This window comes from Eulemur rufifrons, chromosome 16 (genome assembly GCF_041146395.1).
Source record: "Eulemur rufifrons isolate Redbay chromosome 16, OSU_ERuf_1, whole genome shotgun sequence".
Lineage (NCBI taxonomy): Eukaryota > Metazoa > Chordata > Mammalia > Primates > Lemuridae > Eulemur > Eulemur rufifrons.
Window position 1 is genome coordinate 74,310,568 of NC_090998.1, and position 15,721 is coordinate 74,326,288.

Sequence of the window (15,721 nt, forward strand, 5' to 3'; positions counted from 1 at the left end):
ACTGAGCCCTGACCTTCCACAGACGTCCTAGACCTGCCCTCTACCTTCCTCCCAAGCTGCTCCTGCTTGGCTTCCAGACCAGCCCCCTTCTCCAGCCAGACTCTCCTTGCTTCCTCCCGGACACCCCGCACCACGCTCAGCCCTACCGACCCAGCGCATGGTCCCGGAAGGCCTCCATGCCCGTTTCTCCCACCTCTGCTCACTGCCCGCTTTCTCCATAAGTATTTCCTGATGTGTTTCCTTTCTCTTTGGGTCCTTAATTCTTCTGAACATGAACTTTATATACAGATACACACACACACGTGTCTGTGTGGTGTGTGTGTGTGTATATATTTATAGTCAGTCGTCATTATTTGTGAATTTGGTATTTGCAAATTTGCCTACTCACTAATATTTGTCACCCCCAAATCAGTACTCACAGCACAGGGTCATTCTGAGACACATTCAGAGCTGTGAAAAACGTAAGTCTGCAGAGGTGCACATTCTCAACTGAGATCAACGAAGGTGACACCGCCTTCTTGTTTCTGCTCTTATACAGTATACAAGTGTCTTTTTTGCAGTGTAGTGTCACGTTTTTTTTCCGATTTTCATGATTTTTGTTGGTGATTTCCCTGTTTAAAATGTTTCCCAAGCAAGTGCTCAATTGCTTTGTAGTGTTCCCAAGTGCAAGAAGGTTGTGATGTGTTTTGGGGGGGAGTATGTATGTTAGGTAAGTTTCGTCCGGGCATGAGTTACAGTGCTGTTGGCTGTGAGTTCGGTGTTAATGATCAACTATGTATTACAAAAAGTGTCTTTCAACTGAAACACATATAAAACAAGGTTATGTAAAGATTCATTGACAAAAATATTGTGACCAGAGGCTCTCAGGAACCTACTGTATCTCCCCTGGGAGCAATGGTTTAGGATTCACTAATTCAGTGTTTACAGCAACTTTATAGAATATAGCTACTGTGAATGATGAGAATTGACTGTATATATTTCTTGTCCTTCCAGTTAGTTTGCATTTGTTTTTTTATACTTCTCTCTCCCTGTTCCCAAAGAAGTGGAGGTGGCAAGCTTCTTATGAGCATATCTTGCAGCTCTGTTAACTCTTATCACAGCACCCAGCTCGGTCCAAACAATATAGTAGGTCCTTAATAGATGCAAATGGAATAAGAGAAAGGAGAAGCCACGTGCAGTGGTTCATGCCTGGAATCCTAGCACTTTCGGAGGTCAATGTGGGAGGATCTAATGAGACCAGGAGTTCACGACCAGCCTGAACAATATAGCAAGACTCCATCTGTACAAAAAATAAAAAAAATTAACCAGGCATGGTGGCACACTCCTGTAGTCTCAACTACTCAGGAGGCTGAGGCAGGAGGATTGCTTGAGCCCAGGAGTTGGAAGTTGCAGTGAGCTATGATGAAGCCACTGTACTTTAGCCTGGGCAACAGAGCACAGATCCTATCTCCAAGAAAAAAAGAAAGAAAGAAAGAGAGGAAAGAAGAGATGAAGGAAGTGTGGCAGGAAGAGAAGACACATCGTAGGAGCTGAGGTTGTTGCTTTGACTAAGAGGGCATAGCTTTCCAGAACTTCTCAATCTCTCACTCTTTAAATGCTTCCCCTTTGTTTCTGAGAGGAATCCTTGAGCTAAAATGATATAAAATTAGAAATTAAGTGATATTTTGTGCTAGATTTGGCTTTTATTTCTGCTCCTTAAGGAATTTTCAATAACAAACCTTCCAGATTCTTTTTATTTTTTTCCAACTTTTTCTTCTCCTTCTTCCCACCCTTTACCCCTCAGTCTTCACTTGGAGGGAGATAACTCTAGAACTACCAAACTCTAGGCCAGAAGGAAGTGGGCACGCGTGGCAGGCAGAAACACACCTATGCGATATTATCAGGCACCTATTGTGGGTACCAAACAGCATGGATTCCCACTTGTCCCTGGGAGGTTTGCAAACATACTGGGAAAATGGGGAACATAAAATGAAACCACCAAAGATCAGTGCGGGAGACTAAATAATCACAGGATATCCAGGTGGGCAGTCCGCAAATGCTGTAGGACTTCAATGGAAAGGTCAGTGGGCATATTCCTCAAGGCAGCAAGGCTTGCATGGGAATATAAAGCAGGGATCTCTAATTTTTTTTATGGCTTACCAATATCAGAAAAAATTGGGGGCACACCCTCAATAAATGTCTGCAAATTCTCATATGCTAATATAATTAATTAATATCTCAAGATACAAAATACATTGAGGGCAAGGTTCACTGTCAACAAGAGTGAATATAAATCCTTACTTCAAATAACCATCTTATAATTATGTTTTGCTTGAGGGGGTTACTTTCTTATCAAATCTGATTTGTCACTATTATCTTGTTTTGTTTGTTAATGTACTCACCTTATCTCGCAGTAGGAGAATTACTAATTCTGCCAATAATTGTTCTTGTTGCTCACTGTTATTTTGTTATGGCAGCCCACGCTAAGACAGAAATTGGTATAAGGAGTGGGTGCTGCTATAACAAATATATAAAAATGTGGAAGCGGTCTTGGAACGGGGTCACAGGTGAAGGCTGGAGGAGTTTTGAGGTACGTGCTAGAAAAAGCTGAGGTTGCTGTGAAAGGATTGCTAAAGGTGATTCTGGCGAGGGCTCCGAAAGAAAAGAGGAGAGCTGGAGAGAAAGCCTCCATCTTCTTAGAGAATACATAAACAATCATGAACAGAAAGTTGGCAGAAATACAGTGGCAGAGGCCATTCTGATGGGGTCTCAAATGGAAATGAGAAGCATGATATTGGACGCTGGAGAAAAGCCCTGTTATAAAATGGCAAAGAACTTGCTGAATAGTGTTCATGTTCTGGTGTTTTGTGGAAGGTAGAACTTTCAAGCAATGAAATTTTGGACAGTTAGCTGAGGCAATTTCCAAGCAGAGTGTTGAAGGAGCATCTTGGTTCCTCCTGACTATTGATGGTAAAATTGGAGAAGAGAGAAAATAATTGAAGAAGGAATCATTAAGTAAAAAAGAACCAGCACTTAAAGATTTGGAAAATTCTTAGCCTGTTCATACTGCAGAAGATGATTCCATGTTCAGAAAGGAAAACCACGGGTGTGGCTGACCAACTGTTTCATAAGCAGAGTAATGCGGGTGTGAACTATGGATTTAATCAACAGCTGTCTGAACAGAAGCCAGGGATAGGGGTGGGATTATACCAGTAGAAACACTGCCAGCTGGGACTAAAGGGAAAAGATAAAACAAGATGGAAGGCCGGCGCGGTGGCTCACGCCTGTAATCCTAGCACTCTGGGAGGCCGAGGCGGGTGGATCTCTCAAGGTCAGGAGTTCGAGACCAGCCTGAGCAAGAGTGAGACCCCCGTCTCTACTAAAAATAGAAAGAAATTATCTGGCCAACTAAAATATATATAGAAAAAAAAAAAATTAGCCGGGCATGGTGGCGCATGCCTGTAGTCCCAGCTACTCGGGAGGCTGAGGCAGTAGGATTGCTTAAGCCCAGGCGTTTGAGGTTGCTGTGAGCTAGGCTGACGCCACGGCACTCACTCTAGCCTGGGCAACAAAGCGACACTCTGTCTCAAAAAAAAAAAAAAAAAACAAGATGGAATGAAGTAAGGCTGTACATATGTATTATCCTTCAAGCAAAGAGAAGAAGGACCCCAAAGGCAATTCAGAGATCATCAGGGGTGATACTCCCACTCCTGACTCAGAGTGTAGGGGCCCCTGAGAATAAGGCTTCCTGCAACACCCCCCCTCCCCCCCCTTTCAAAGGGTGGGTCTGCTACCCAGCAGAGTCACAAGGGTGGGGCCCCCACAGAGAGCTGTGTGGGTGGTGCTACACCTACCTGAAGGGCCAGGGCCACCCCACTGAGTGATGGGCATGATGCCTCCACCCCAGTGGTTCTGGAAGGTGGGACCACCACCGCAGTGGGCCTGCAGGGCAGAGCATTCATTGAGCCAAAGAGGATAATTCTTAAGTCTTAAGGCCTAATGAAGTTCACCTTTCTAGGTTTTGGACTTCCTTGATATTCATCACACCTTTCTGCCTTCCGCTTCCCCCTTTTGTAACAGGAATGTCTGTTCCTATTGTATGACTTTCCCACCACTGGATTTTGGAAGCACATAACTTGTCTGGTTTCACAGGTTCACGGCTGGAGAGGAATTTTGTCTCAGGATGAATCTTGGGTCTCACTCGTATTTGATTCAGATAATGTTAGATGACACTTTAGAGTTGATGCTAGAATGAGTTAAGACTTTTGAGACTGTTGGGATAGAATGCATGTATTTTACATGCAAGAAGGATGTGAATTTTGTGGAGCCAAGAGAAGAATGTTATGGACTAAATGTTTGAATCTCCTGAATTTCTTGTTGAAGCTCTAACCGCCAATGTGATGGTATTAGGAGGTGAGGCCTTCGGGAGGTAATTAGATTTGGATGCAGTCTTGAGGGTGGAGCCCCATAACGAGATTAGTGCCTAGATAAGAAGAGGAAGAGAGACCACAGTTTCCTCTTTCCACTGTATAATGATACAGCAAAACGTGGCCATCTGCAAGCCAGGAAAAGGGCCCGCACCAGACACTGAAACTGCTAGCACTTTGAACTTGGCTTCCCAGACTCCAGAACTGTGAAAACTAAATGTCTACTGTTTAAGCCACCTAGTCTATGGCATTTTGTTATGGCAGCCTGAGCTGACTAAGGCACTCACTTATAATTACATTCTAACTTCTGAACTGAGGCTGCAATTTGGGAACCATGACCATAAAACTTTTAATCACTGGAGGATTCAGAATAATGGTGAACCCACACAAGGTTTATCTAGGGGTGAGGGGTGGGGGGACGCTAGCTCACGGAGAAAAGTTAAAGGGCCAGTAGAACAAAAAGCATGCAGTTGTTTGTGATTATGTTACCGCAAGCGTTACAGCGAGTGGTCCCGAGGACAAACCGAGCGGCACACAGAGTCGGAGAATCAACGTTTATTCGCCGGCGGTCTCAGAGGGGTCTCGCCACCAAATTCTGAGGCCCGTCTACCTAATTTTTCCCATTTTTATTAAGTTGGGGATGATCCAAGAGGAGGGGGGTCTCAGGTGACTAATGCCCACCAGGTAATAAGTTTAGTGTCTGCAGCAAGCAATAGGATTAGTGTTATGCTGATGTGCCAAATGTTAGGTTACTGATATGTTAATGAAACAGGTGTTAGGTTAGTGACATGCTAATGTGGGTCCTCCGTGAGGGGTGGGGATCTCAGGCAGCTGCTGTGCCAAGTAATAGATGGGAGTTTTCCTTATCAATTATATTTCACAAGCCATGCCTGTGAAGCAGACCAATTACATAAAGAATATTAGAGATTTCATATTTACTGCCTGCATCCAAATGATTGCTGTGTGCATGTGTCCATCTCTGAAAACTTCTCCTGAATCAACGTGTAAAGTTTGGATGGGTAATTGAGAGGGAAAATACTTCTCATGAGGTTGACAGTTACAAGCAAAGTTAGAAACAAAAAGCAAATTCAGAAAAATAATGTATACTTTGTTATGCACTGTTTGTGGTCCCACTCCCTCAAATTCTTATGTTGAGATTCTAATTGCCAAAGTGATGGTTTTAGGAGATGGGGCCTTTGGGAACTGATTAGGTCACCAGGGCAGGGTCCTTGTGAATGGGATTAGTGCTTTTAAAAAGGAGAGCTAGCTCATGCCTTCTACCATGTGAGAACACAGCTAGAAAGTGCCCTCTGTGAACCGGGAAGCCCTCACCAAACGCTGAATCTGCCAGCGCCTTGATCTTGGGCTGCCGGCCTCCAGAACTGTGAGAAACAAATTTTTGTTGTTCATAAGGCTTCCAGTCTATGATATTTTGATATAGCAGCCCCAAAGGACTAAGACACACATCTTGAACCCCCAGGTGTGTTTACAAAGAAGATGAACGCATCACATTTTACCCAAGATGTCTATGTGCCCTGGGGCCCCCGGGGCCATCCACTCCGCCCTTGCCTCATACTGCACACGGTGCTACTCACTGAGGTCTCCCGTCCTCTAGAAGTGGAGGAAATGGCAGCCACCGGAAGGCTGTCTTTCCAGCTTTTCGCTAACATCATTGAGCCTTGAAAGTGACATACCACCCCTTCTTTCATATTCCACTGGTCACATAGACCAACCTGCTACAGCAGGAGGAAATCACACAAAGCTGTGAGTAACAGAAGAGCTGATTATTGGGCGCCTTTTTGGGGGTTGGCTACTACCACGAGGCGGGTATTATTATCTCTATTTTACAGGAGAGGAAACTGAAGCTCCAACAAGTAAGTCATTTGCTCAAGTCACTCAGCTTGGAAGAGGAGGAGCTGGGGTTCACACTCAAACAGTATGAGCCCAGACCCTGGCCTCACCGTAGGCCCTTTTTCCTAACTAACTTCCTCTCTCCCCCTCACCGCGTGAAACATTGCGAATGAGATATTTAATCTATTTCCTTTTGCTTAGACCATTTTGAAAGTCATTGTTTCTTAAGGGTGGAGGTTGGTGGATTTCCAAAGAATGAAATATACTGGGAACATCTGACCGAAGTCCCTAACACATACATGAATTAAGAAAATGTACCACACAGACTAGGAATAAGGAGACTGTTGACCCAATTTCAGAGCCTGACATTTACAAAATGAACACAAAACAGAGTGGGTTGTGTGTACATTCTGTTAAATTCCTCTCTTTCGAGGTTGTTTGGGTCAGGCTGTTGTCTCATGAGACTGGGTGGGGAAAATTGAGCAACATTTTGCTAAAATAAATCTGCAAGATTAGACCTTAGGAAACAAAAGCCGGAAAGAGACTACATTTCCTATAAAATGTGGAACTATGGTATAACAGTGTGACAACACTACGACTGGCAAGAGGGTAATTTATATATGAGAAAGAACTGGAGTATATATGATATGATACATAATGTTACCTATACAAATTATCATGAGAAAAGGAAAGTTTTGCTGTTCTTTTGTGGTGATCTTTTAAGTCAAGTTTATAGTGCATTGCACCAAATAATTGTAAGCCATTATTTTAAACTAGGTTGTAGCACAGTATGAATCAATAAACATACTTGTTTTGCTTCACTTTATTGTATTTATTTAACAATTGTTTTTAGCACTTCTTATGTGCCAGGCCCTATTGTAAGTGCTGTAAATATATTAACACATTTTAATTAATCCTGATAACAACGGTGGAAGGTAGGTACTATTAGTATTCACGTTTTACAGATGGGGAAACTGAAACACGATTCGCTCAAGTAACCAGCCAAGATTCAACTGGGATGCAAACCAAGCACTCTGGCTCCAGAGTCTAGCTTTTAATCAGGCTCTTTGCCCAGGATAAAAAGATGGACACATAGTTTATTTTCTTTTGTGACTCTGCATAAGCCATTCGTGGCACTGGGAGCTCCTCTCTCCCATTCTCACCGCTTCCCCTGCCTGTCCAGAAAACTCCTGCTCCTTTTTCAAGAGTTAACTGAAATTCATCCTCTGCTGTGAAGCCTTCTGTGACTTGCGTACAGATTTAGGCACCTGTTTACTGTGTTCTCAATATGTCTTACCCATACTATAGAGATGCTTGCTGTTTTTCGTCTACCTAGTGCTAAACTAAATAAGCATGAGGCCATTGGCCTAAGGCTGTTTCTGTACCTTGAGTTTCTATGGAACAAACAGCAACTTGATGGTACGTAAATAAATTGAAACCGTTTAACTTAGCAGTGTATTTTTGTACCATAGAGCCAGGTTCCGCCAATCACAGACTGATGAGCTTCAGCCAATCATAAGCAGCCAACTGATCAGACCCCGCCCACTGAGGCCACCGCCCAGCTGTAGCCACTTCGAATCCCATGGGATTCAAATCTAGTCAATCAGAGCACTAAGGACCCACAGTGCGGAGGTGATCATGTGACTCAGGTTAGTCTAATTAGAGTGAATTCGGGATATAAGCAGGAGCTGGTGGGAAGGGACATACACGTTTCCATCCCAAGCCTGGAACTCGCAGCAGGCTTCCAGTCTTCACGTACTGCCCGAGAATGAAGCCAAAATGAAGAGAGTGAGAAATTCCCTTTTTTGGCCTAAGCAAGTTTGAGTTTTCTATCATTTGCCACCAAAGGAATATTAACCAAAAGGTACATTTCACTATATATCTATGTCTGTATATCTATATCTATTTCATTCCACCAAGGTGTCTCCCTACTAGACCATAATTCTTTGAGGGCAGTAGATGCTCAGTCAATATTTGTTGAGTGGATTTAGCTGAAAGGTGTTTTGGAGCCGGGAGGAGGGGCATCCTTAGGGAGGCTAATGAATTTAGGGAGTGCAAAATGTGATCAAGGGACTCGATCAGGTTGAGTGGGATTGAAAGGGAAGGGACAGACACCAGAAAAAGATTTAACAATGCATTCACACAGAATGAGGTGGAACAATGGTTAAAGTTTGATGCTACCCTGTTCCATGTGTTTGTGTCTGCATGTGTTTTAGTAAGTGTCTCTTTAGCAGCCAGCCTAAATTAAACTTTTATTTTACTAGCTGGTTTTTGCCTGTCTAAATCACCCATCTCTGCCAGTTCATCACAAATGGAAAAATTAATGTTAGAGAGTCAGAGGCTCATGTATAAGCAAATAAGCATGACTGCCACACACGAAAAAGAGGCTTTATTAAGTAATACATTCAGGTCTTCATAGGGCTAGGGCTGGGAGTTCAGAGGCCCACATTACTCGGTTTGCAGTGGAGGCTACTCCTGGACAACTTAATGGAGCATCAACTACCGGCAAAGGCCTGAGTGAAGTGGAGGCTAGAGGTGAAGTTGTGCTTGCCTTCTCTCACCGCCAGCCAAAGGACACCCACGGGAGACCCTTGGAAGGTGTGAGCAGCAGCACCCAACCACCAGCTCCAGGACTCAGTGGAGGGGAGGAACGAGGCCACTCTGGTTCTCATCACCTCACATAAAAACGTGGCCATGTCCTAATTAAACTCAAAATCTCCACTCTCAGCCTGTCCCTGAGACATTTCATGAGGAAAAGAGGCACCATTGGTTTTGCTCTGGGATTGTGGCACTTCTGCTCTCTGACTTTGTCACTCACCTGCCGACTCCCAGCTGTAATATGGTCTCTGGGTGACCTGGGCCTGGCTCAGCCATGGGGAAGACCCGGTTCCCCAGGACAAGGTATCTGTAGCAGTCCAAAGCAGTGTTCTGTGATGACGCAAGTGTTTTGTATTTACGCAGCCCATTACGGCAGCAGTAGACATGTGGCTATTCAGCACTTGAGTTGTAGCTAGTGCAACTGAAGAAATGAATTTTTAATTTAATTTAATTCATTAAAGTTAGAATTTAAATACTGACTTGTGGCTGCCATATTGGATAGGGCAGCTCTACAGTTCCTTCCCCTCTCTCCCCGCTTTCCTGCTCTGCCTTCCACCTAGTTCCCTTCCCCTCCCTCTTGCAGAAATGCTCCTGTGGAGTGCGGACTTCCCACTTTTTGCAACCCTCCCAGCCTGGGCCAGAGTGCCCGAACCCAGTAGATGCACCGCGAGTCAGTTGACGTGGCCTCTTTTAGCCAAACGAAAAGATTCTTGATAGTGAATCAAAACCAGAAACTGTAAAGAATAAAACAGTGTGCTTCCATTTCATATTACTAGTTTTTATTTTTTTACACAAATCCTTTAAACTGGTTATTTACCTCTTCTTAAGAAGAAACTGTGAGATTCTCAAGGGCAGGCAGCGTGTCTGTCAAGAGTTCTGGGAGCCAGCTCCCTGCTTCAAGACCTGACTCTCTCACTTATTGGCAGCAGGCTCTTGAGCAAGTTGCTTAGTTTCTCAGAATCTCAGTTCCTCCTCTGTAAAACAGAGATAATAATACTCACCCCAGAGGGGTGTGGTGGGGCTTAAACCATCTCTCCATGTAAAGCACACAGGACCGAGCTCAGCACGGAGTAAATGTTCATTGATGTTCACCAATATTACTTCTTTGTGTAGCACAATACCTTGCACAGAGCAGGCACTCAATAGATGCTTCTTGAATGAATGAATGAATGAATGAAGCATTTTGCCACCAGGTGGCACTAGAGCCCCACTATTAAAGACTGAACCGAAACACTGGCCTGTCTCAAGAGATTCATGGACGACACTCCCTGCTGAAGTCCAGATACACAGTGTGAAGGAAAGAACTGAGCCTCATTTAGGTCTTAAAGCGAAGTTCTTCTTCTCTCTCGTCCCTCCTTTCTCTCCAGTCTTTCTCCCTCTGCTGTGATGAACCTTTTCCCTTTTCCCCACTTAATACCTGTTAGGCGGCTCAGGCTACTGTAACAGAACACCACAGACTAGGTGGTTTAAACATTTATTTTCTCCCCATTCCGGAGGTTAGAAGCCCATGATCAAAGCACCCTCGGGGTGGTCTCTGGTGAGCCCTCTCTGTGTGCCCTCTCCCTGTGCCTCACATGGCCTCTTCTCTGCTACACAGAGACAGAGAGATAACTGGTGTCTCTTCCACTCTTCTTATAAGGACACCTGTCCTATCAGATTAGGCCCCACCCTGTGTTCTCACTTAACCTTAATTACCCCCCTAAAGACTCTGTCTCCAAATACAGTCAGACTGGGGGTGAGGGCTTCAATGTGTGAATCTTGAGGGGACACACTTCAGTCTATAACATCCACTTTTATTTCCAATCCCCGATTCTCACACTTCCTACCAATGTGGGGCTTTTTTTTTTTTTTCTTATTCTCTATTATTCCCATTCACCCTGATCCCTCAACCTTTGTGTGGCTTTTCTAGGACTAGTTGCATTGGTTGTAAACTGAACAACTCTAGGAGGCACTGTTCCTATCCTAGTTAGCATAGATTTGTATACGTATTACAGCAATGTTGAGGCAGACGGCAATAACCGGTCTTGAGGAAGGATAATCTTTTTCTAATTCACATAAAGGTGTTGGCCCCTTCCTTTTCCTCCATTGTTTTTATTTCCTCCTCTCCATCATTCTGTCTTCAGCCTCTCTCCCTCCTTTCTCCCCTCTTCAGCATGAACCTGCTCCATGTCTATAGAGAGATTATTTATTAACCACACCATACATTCTTCCAGCACCTTGGTGGGCCAGGCCCTCCGTGGGTGCCAGATGGTTTGCTCCATCCTCGCACCTTTAAAAGACCCAGTCAACCCACACCCACACACCCAGGAGGTCAGTATCCCGTGGAATATGCCTTCATATTCTTGGATCATTCATAGTCTGCATTTACTTTGGGGCAGACAGGAGGACCCAAGCCTGGAGGAGAAGAGGGGAGAATGCAGTGCAGGAACATAAACTGACACGGATTGAACACTTACTGTACACAGTGGTGTACTGTGGTCAGTTCTCATCCCTCACCGTCAGTACTACCTTCCCATTTGGTAGAGGAGAAAACTAAGCTGCAGAGACTCCTCATTGTTCCCTAACTTCCATTTTCTTTTCCTTTATGGATGTTGCAGGAGCCCAGGAATTTTGGCTGGGCACATGGCTGCCCAAGAATAGTCTACACTTCTCAGCCTCCCTTGCAGCTTGATGTGGCCGTGTCACTGAATTCTGATCAACGGGGTGTGAGTAGGAATGATGTCTGCAGTTGCGGAGTTCCATCCTTAAGGAAGCTGCTCATCCTCTTTTCCTTGCCCCCGCACTGGGACAGGGATCGCAGAGCAGTGAGCCAGCTCTGACCATGAGAGTGAGGACAACCACCTGGGGAAGAGAGAGACACAGAAGGAAATTCACCTGCACTCACCACTCTCCCGGACACCCAGAGCAACTTCCAGTCCTGCAAGCTCCACTCATGGTAAGTGCCCTAGACAGGGCATTTTTTAACTTTTACATTGTATTCTTACTGTGCCTTTTCTATGTTTCGATACACAAATACTCACCATTGTGCTACAGTTGCCTACAGTATTCAGCATAGTAACATGCTGTACAGGTTTGTAGTTTAGAGCAATAGGCTATACCATAGAGCCTAGGCTGTACCATCTAGGTTTGTGTGAGTACCCTCTCCAGGGTGTTTGCACAACAACCAAATCATCTAACGATGTATTTTTCAGCTCACATCCCTGTCATTAAGCAATGCATGACCGTATTTCTATTTGAGGAAACAGAACCTTGGGAAAGAAAACAGAAGGCTCCCTTGTCTTGAAGGGAGGTGGTAGACAGAATCATGCCCACCCTGGCCTCCCAAAGATGTCCAAGTCCTAATTCCTGGACCTGTGAATATGTTACTTTACATGGCAAAAGGGGCTTTGCTGATGTGCTTGAATTAAGGAACTTGAGATGGGGAGATTACCCTGGATTATTCGGATGGACTCAATTGACTCTCAGGGGACTTTGTAAGGGAAAGATGAAGGCAGGAGAGTGAGAGCCAGAGAAGACAATATGATGAAAAATGGGGAGGTGGGGGGAGAGAGAGAGGGAGGAGATGCTACACTACTGGTTTTAAAGAGAGTGGAAGGAGCCATGAGCTAAAGAATGCAGGCGACATCTAGAAGCTGAAAAAGGCAAGGAAATGGATTCTCCCCTAGAACCTTCAGAGGAATGAATCCGGCTGACACCTTGAGTTTAGCCAAGTTAAACCCATTTTGGACTTCTGACCTTCAGAACTGTAAGATATTAGACTTGTGGATTTTTAAGACATTCAAGTTTGTGGTGATTTGTTAGAGAAGCAATAGGAAATAACACAGGGAGAGGGATAGGGTGCCTGCAGGAAACAAGTGGCAGGCGCCCAGTTAGGGTTTAACTGATGACAGATTGTTTTACAGTGGTGTGGGCAGGGTTTAGGGCACACAAAAAGATGAGAAATCACGAAGGGATTAACAACAGCAGGAAGCCAGAACCAGCCTGAGGCTGGAAGTGCCCAAGGAGAGGAACCGAGTTACTGGAGACCAGTGAATCATGGCGGAGGCCCCCCAGTGGGAACTGTGGCCACGGGGGTGGGGCTGTGGGTTGGAGGGATCCCCACAAGGTGTCTCTTAAGCACAGTAAGCTCCGAAGGTCAAAAATTCTTTATAAAAGACTTTTGTTCCCAAGAAAAGATTCACAACGAATTCCTTACTGAACCTCTGAGATTGAACCAGAAAATATAAACAGCCGACTTCATGAAGAAGGAACTTGACTATACCTATTTGTGGGTGTGTCTTTAACTCTTGTTCCTGCTTTTACTTTGTTTTGAATATGTAAAAACACTTTTAGTGATTACGATTTATGCTTATTTCAACAGATATTTTTAATGGAAAAACATATATAATCGGATCATAGGATATAAACAGACGTGCAGTTATCCATGTATGCGAAAGCCTAGCTAATTGGCAAAGCTATAAACTGAGCCCTGCCATTCACTGTGGGGACAGTGACCCATTTTTCAGGCCAAGTAGCAAGGAGAAAATTGAAAGTTCCTGTAGTTTTAATATAGTGGTGGTTACCGTCACCTCATAAGCATATCCAGAGTCATTTGGGAGAGTGTGCAAAGGGGAGTGGGTACTTTGTTTGATCTTTTCATAGTTTCCTTCTTGATAAATAAGCTCCTATTTTTCAAACCCAATCTCATCTCGCCATTTCCTGCCAACCTTTCATTCTCTGTGAAGTTTACCTTTGCTTTTTCCATCTCTGCCCTCAGGCATTCAGCAAACATTTTACCTTGTTATTTTTCCAGATTTAAATGAAGCATTTTACAGAAATGAGGCAGGGATAACAGCCCCAAAACCCTTCCCTCCAGCATGACATCAATTTGGGCCTCTGTTTTCTCTGAAATTTTTCTATTGCCCCCCTCATTTACATTAAATACATCTGCTTTTGAAGATTTAGAGGTTATCTAAGTGGAAACGACTTGATTCTCCAAAAAACAAAAAAGTCAGAATAAAATAATTATAAGCACATTGGGGCCGGGCGCGGTGGCTCACTCCTGTAATACTAGCTCTCTGGGAGGCCGAGGTGGGCGGATCGTTTGAGCTCAGGAGTTCAAGACCAGCCTGAGCAAGAGCGAGACCCCATCTCTACTAAAAATAGAAAGAAATTATATGGACAGCTAAAAATATATATAGAAAAAAATTAGCCGGGCATGGTGGTGCATGCCTGTAGTCCCAGCTACTCGGGAGGCTGAGACAGGAGGATCACTTGAGCTCAGGAGTTTGAGGTTGCTGTGAGCTAGGCTGACGCCACGGCACTCACTCTAGCCTGGGCAACAGAGTGAGACTCTGTCTCAAAAAAAAAATAAATAAATAAAAAGCACATTGGAAGAACAGAGTCAGTGTTGTCGTCAATAATTTTGTTTGTTAGATTGTCGTTTGTCATTACTGTCTCCATTTCTTTAGCCAAAACAAATTCTAAGAAAATTCAAATCTATTTTTATGGATGAAGTCAATGAATTTTACTGATAACTTAAAAAATATTTAAACCCAAATAAATTCATTTGGATCTCACCCATATTTACCATGATTTAATGTGAATTGGTTCAAAGCTGATTTTTCCAGTCAATGGGAGAAGGAGTTTATTGGGATAATCATGTAAACAATATATTTAAGAAGTCAAATGGATTCTAAGCACTTGAAAAGCTTTGATATTATCAATTTATCCATAAATCAGTTATTTTGATAATCTCAAAAGATTCTCAATGTTCCTGACTTCCCTGACATTTCCAGAGGATTTTGTAGTTTACAAAGCAGTTCTGTGAGTCAGAATTCTTGTTCTCACTGTATAGAAGCATTCATTCATTTCTTCATTCAGCAAGTGTTTTTTGAGCACCTACTAGGTGCCAGGCATTGATCCAGGTGCTGAAAAAACTGTAGGCTTAAACCAGGACTTATACCCAGGTTAGATTCATCTTCCCACCCCTCACCTCCACCTCAGCATTGACCCGCTAGATACTGAAATTGGAGGACTCTCTCAGGACAAGGCATATGTCTTAGTCATCTGACTCTTCGGATGCCCAGAGTCCAGAACTGAGCTTGGCACATAGTATATGCACAACAAATGTTTGTGGAATGAAAAACTTTTGACTCCAAATCTAGTGCTCTTTGCTATAAAATAGCTAACATTTATTTAGAGACAATTTTGTCTTAAGTGCTGGGCTAAAGAGTTTGTCTCTTGTAATCCTCAGAGTAACCCTAACAGGTGGGTAGTACTGTTATCTTCACTTACTGGATAAGAGAAATGGAACTCAGAAAGCTGAAAGTAATTTGCCTGGAGTCACACACCTAATAAGTGGCAGAAGAAGAATTTGGGTCCAGGCGTGTTTAATTCTGATGGCTGTGCTTCACTACTACCCTCTACCACCTCCGTAGGTGACTCTCAACTGTTACCTAGCCATGTGCTAAAATGCAAGATCCATAAAGGCAGGGATTTTGCGCTTTGCTTAGTCACTACTGTATTTCCAGAGCCTACAACACCTGAAACAGTTTGGCACTTGGTATCCCTTTAATGCATATATGTTGAATAGATAAACAAGTTGAAGATGGTCTGACAGGGCCTCCATTTGATAGCATGTTCTTTGACATTTGTTCTCTTCTTGTATGTAGCTGACACTGTTGATTGCCTGTCCAGCAGCCATTGCCCTTATCGCTCCTGTTAGAATAGCCCTGATTTGTGTCCATCTTTTGCAAGTATGACTCAGGACAAGGGGCATCCTAGTCCTGTTCTAGGGTAAAATCCTGGTTGGTCTCAGATAGTGATTCTCAACTGAAAGTGATTTGGCAATGTCTAGAGACATTTTAGGTTGTCACAATGGGAAG

The 15,721-nt window shown here is 43.8% G+C and overlaps 1 protein-coding gene across 1 annotated transcript in view; it reads left to right on the forward strand.

Annotated features, from left to right (window-relative positions):
* The first annotated feature begins 11,591 nt into the window (after positions 1 to 11,591).
* Positions 11,592 to 15,721, forward strand: part of ELK3 (ETS transcription factor ELK3) — a 162,159-nt gene continuing 158,029 nt past the window's right edge. Inside the window, exon 1 of the mRNA XM_069491356.1 lies at positions 11,592 to 11,790. The gene's annotated coding sequence lies outside the window, so the exon portion shown is untranslated. The remainder of the gene's footprint in view (positions 11,791 to 15,721) is intronic.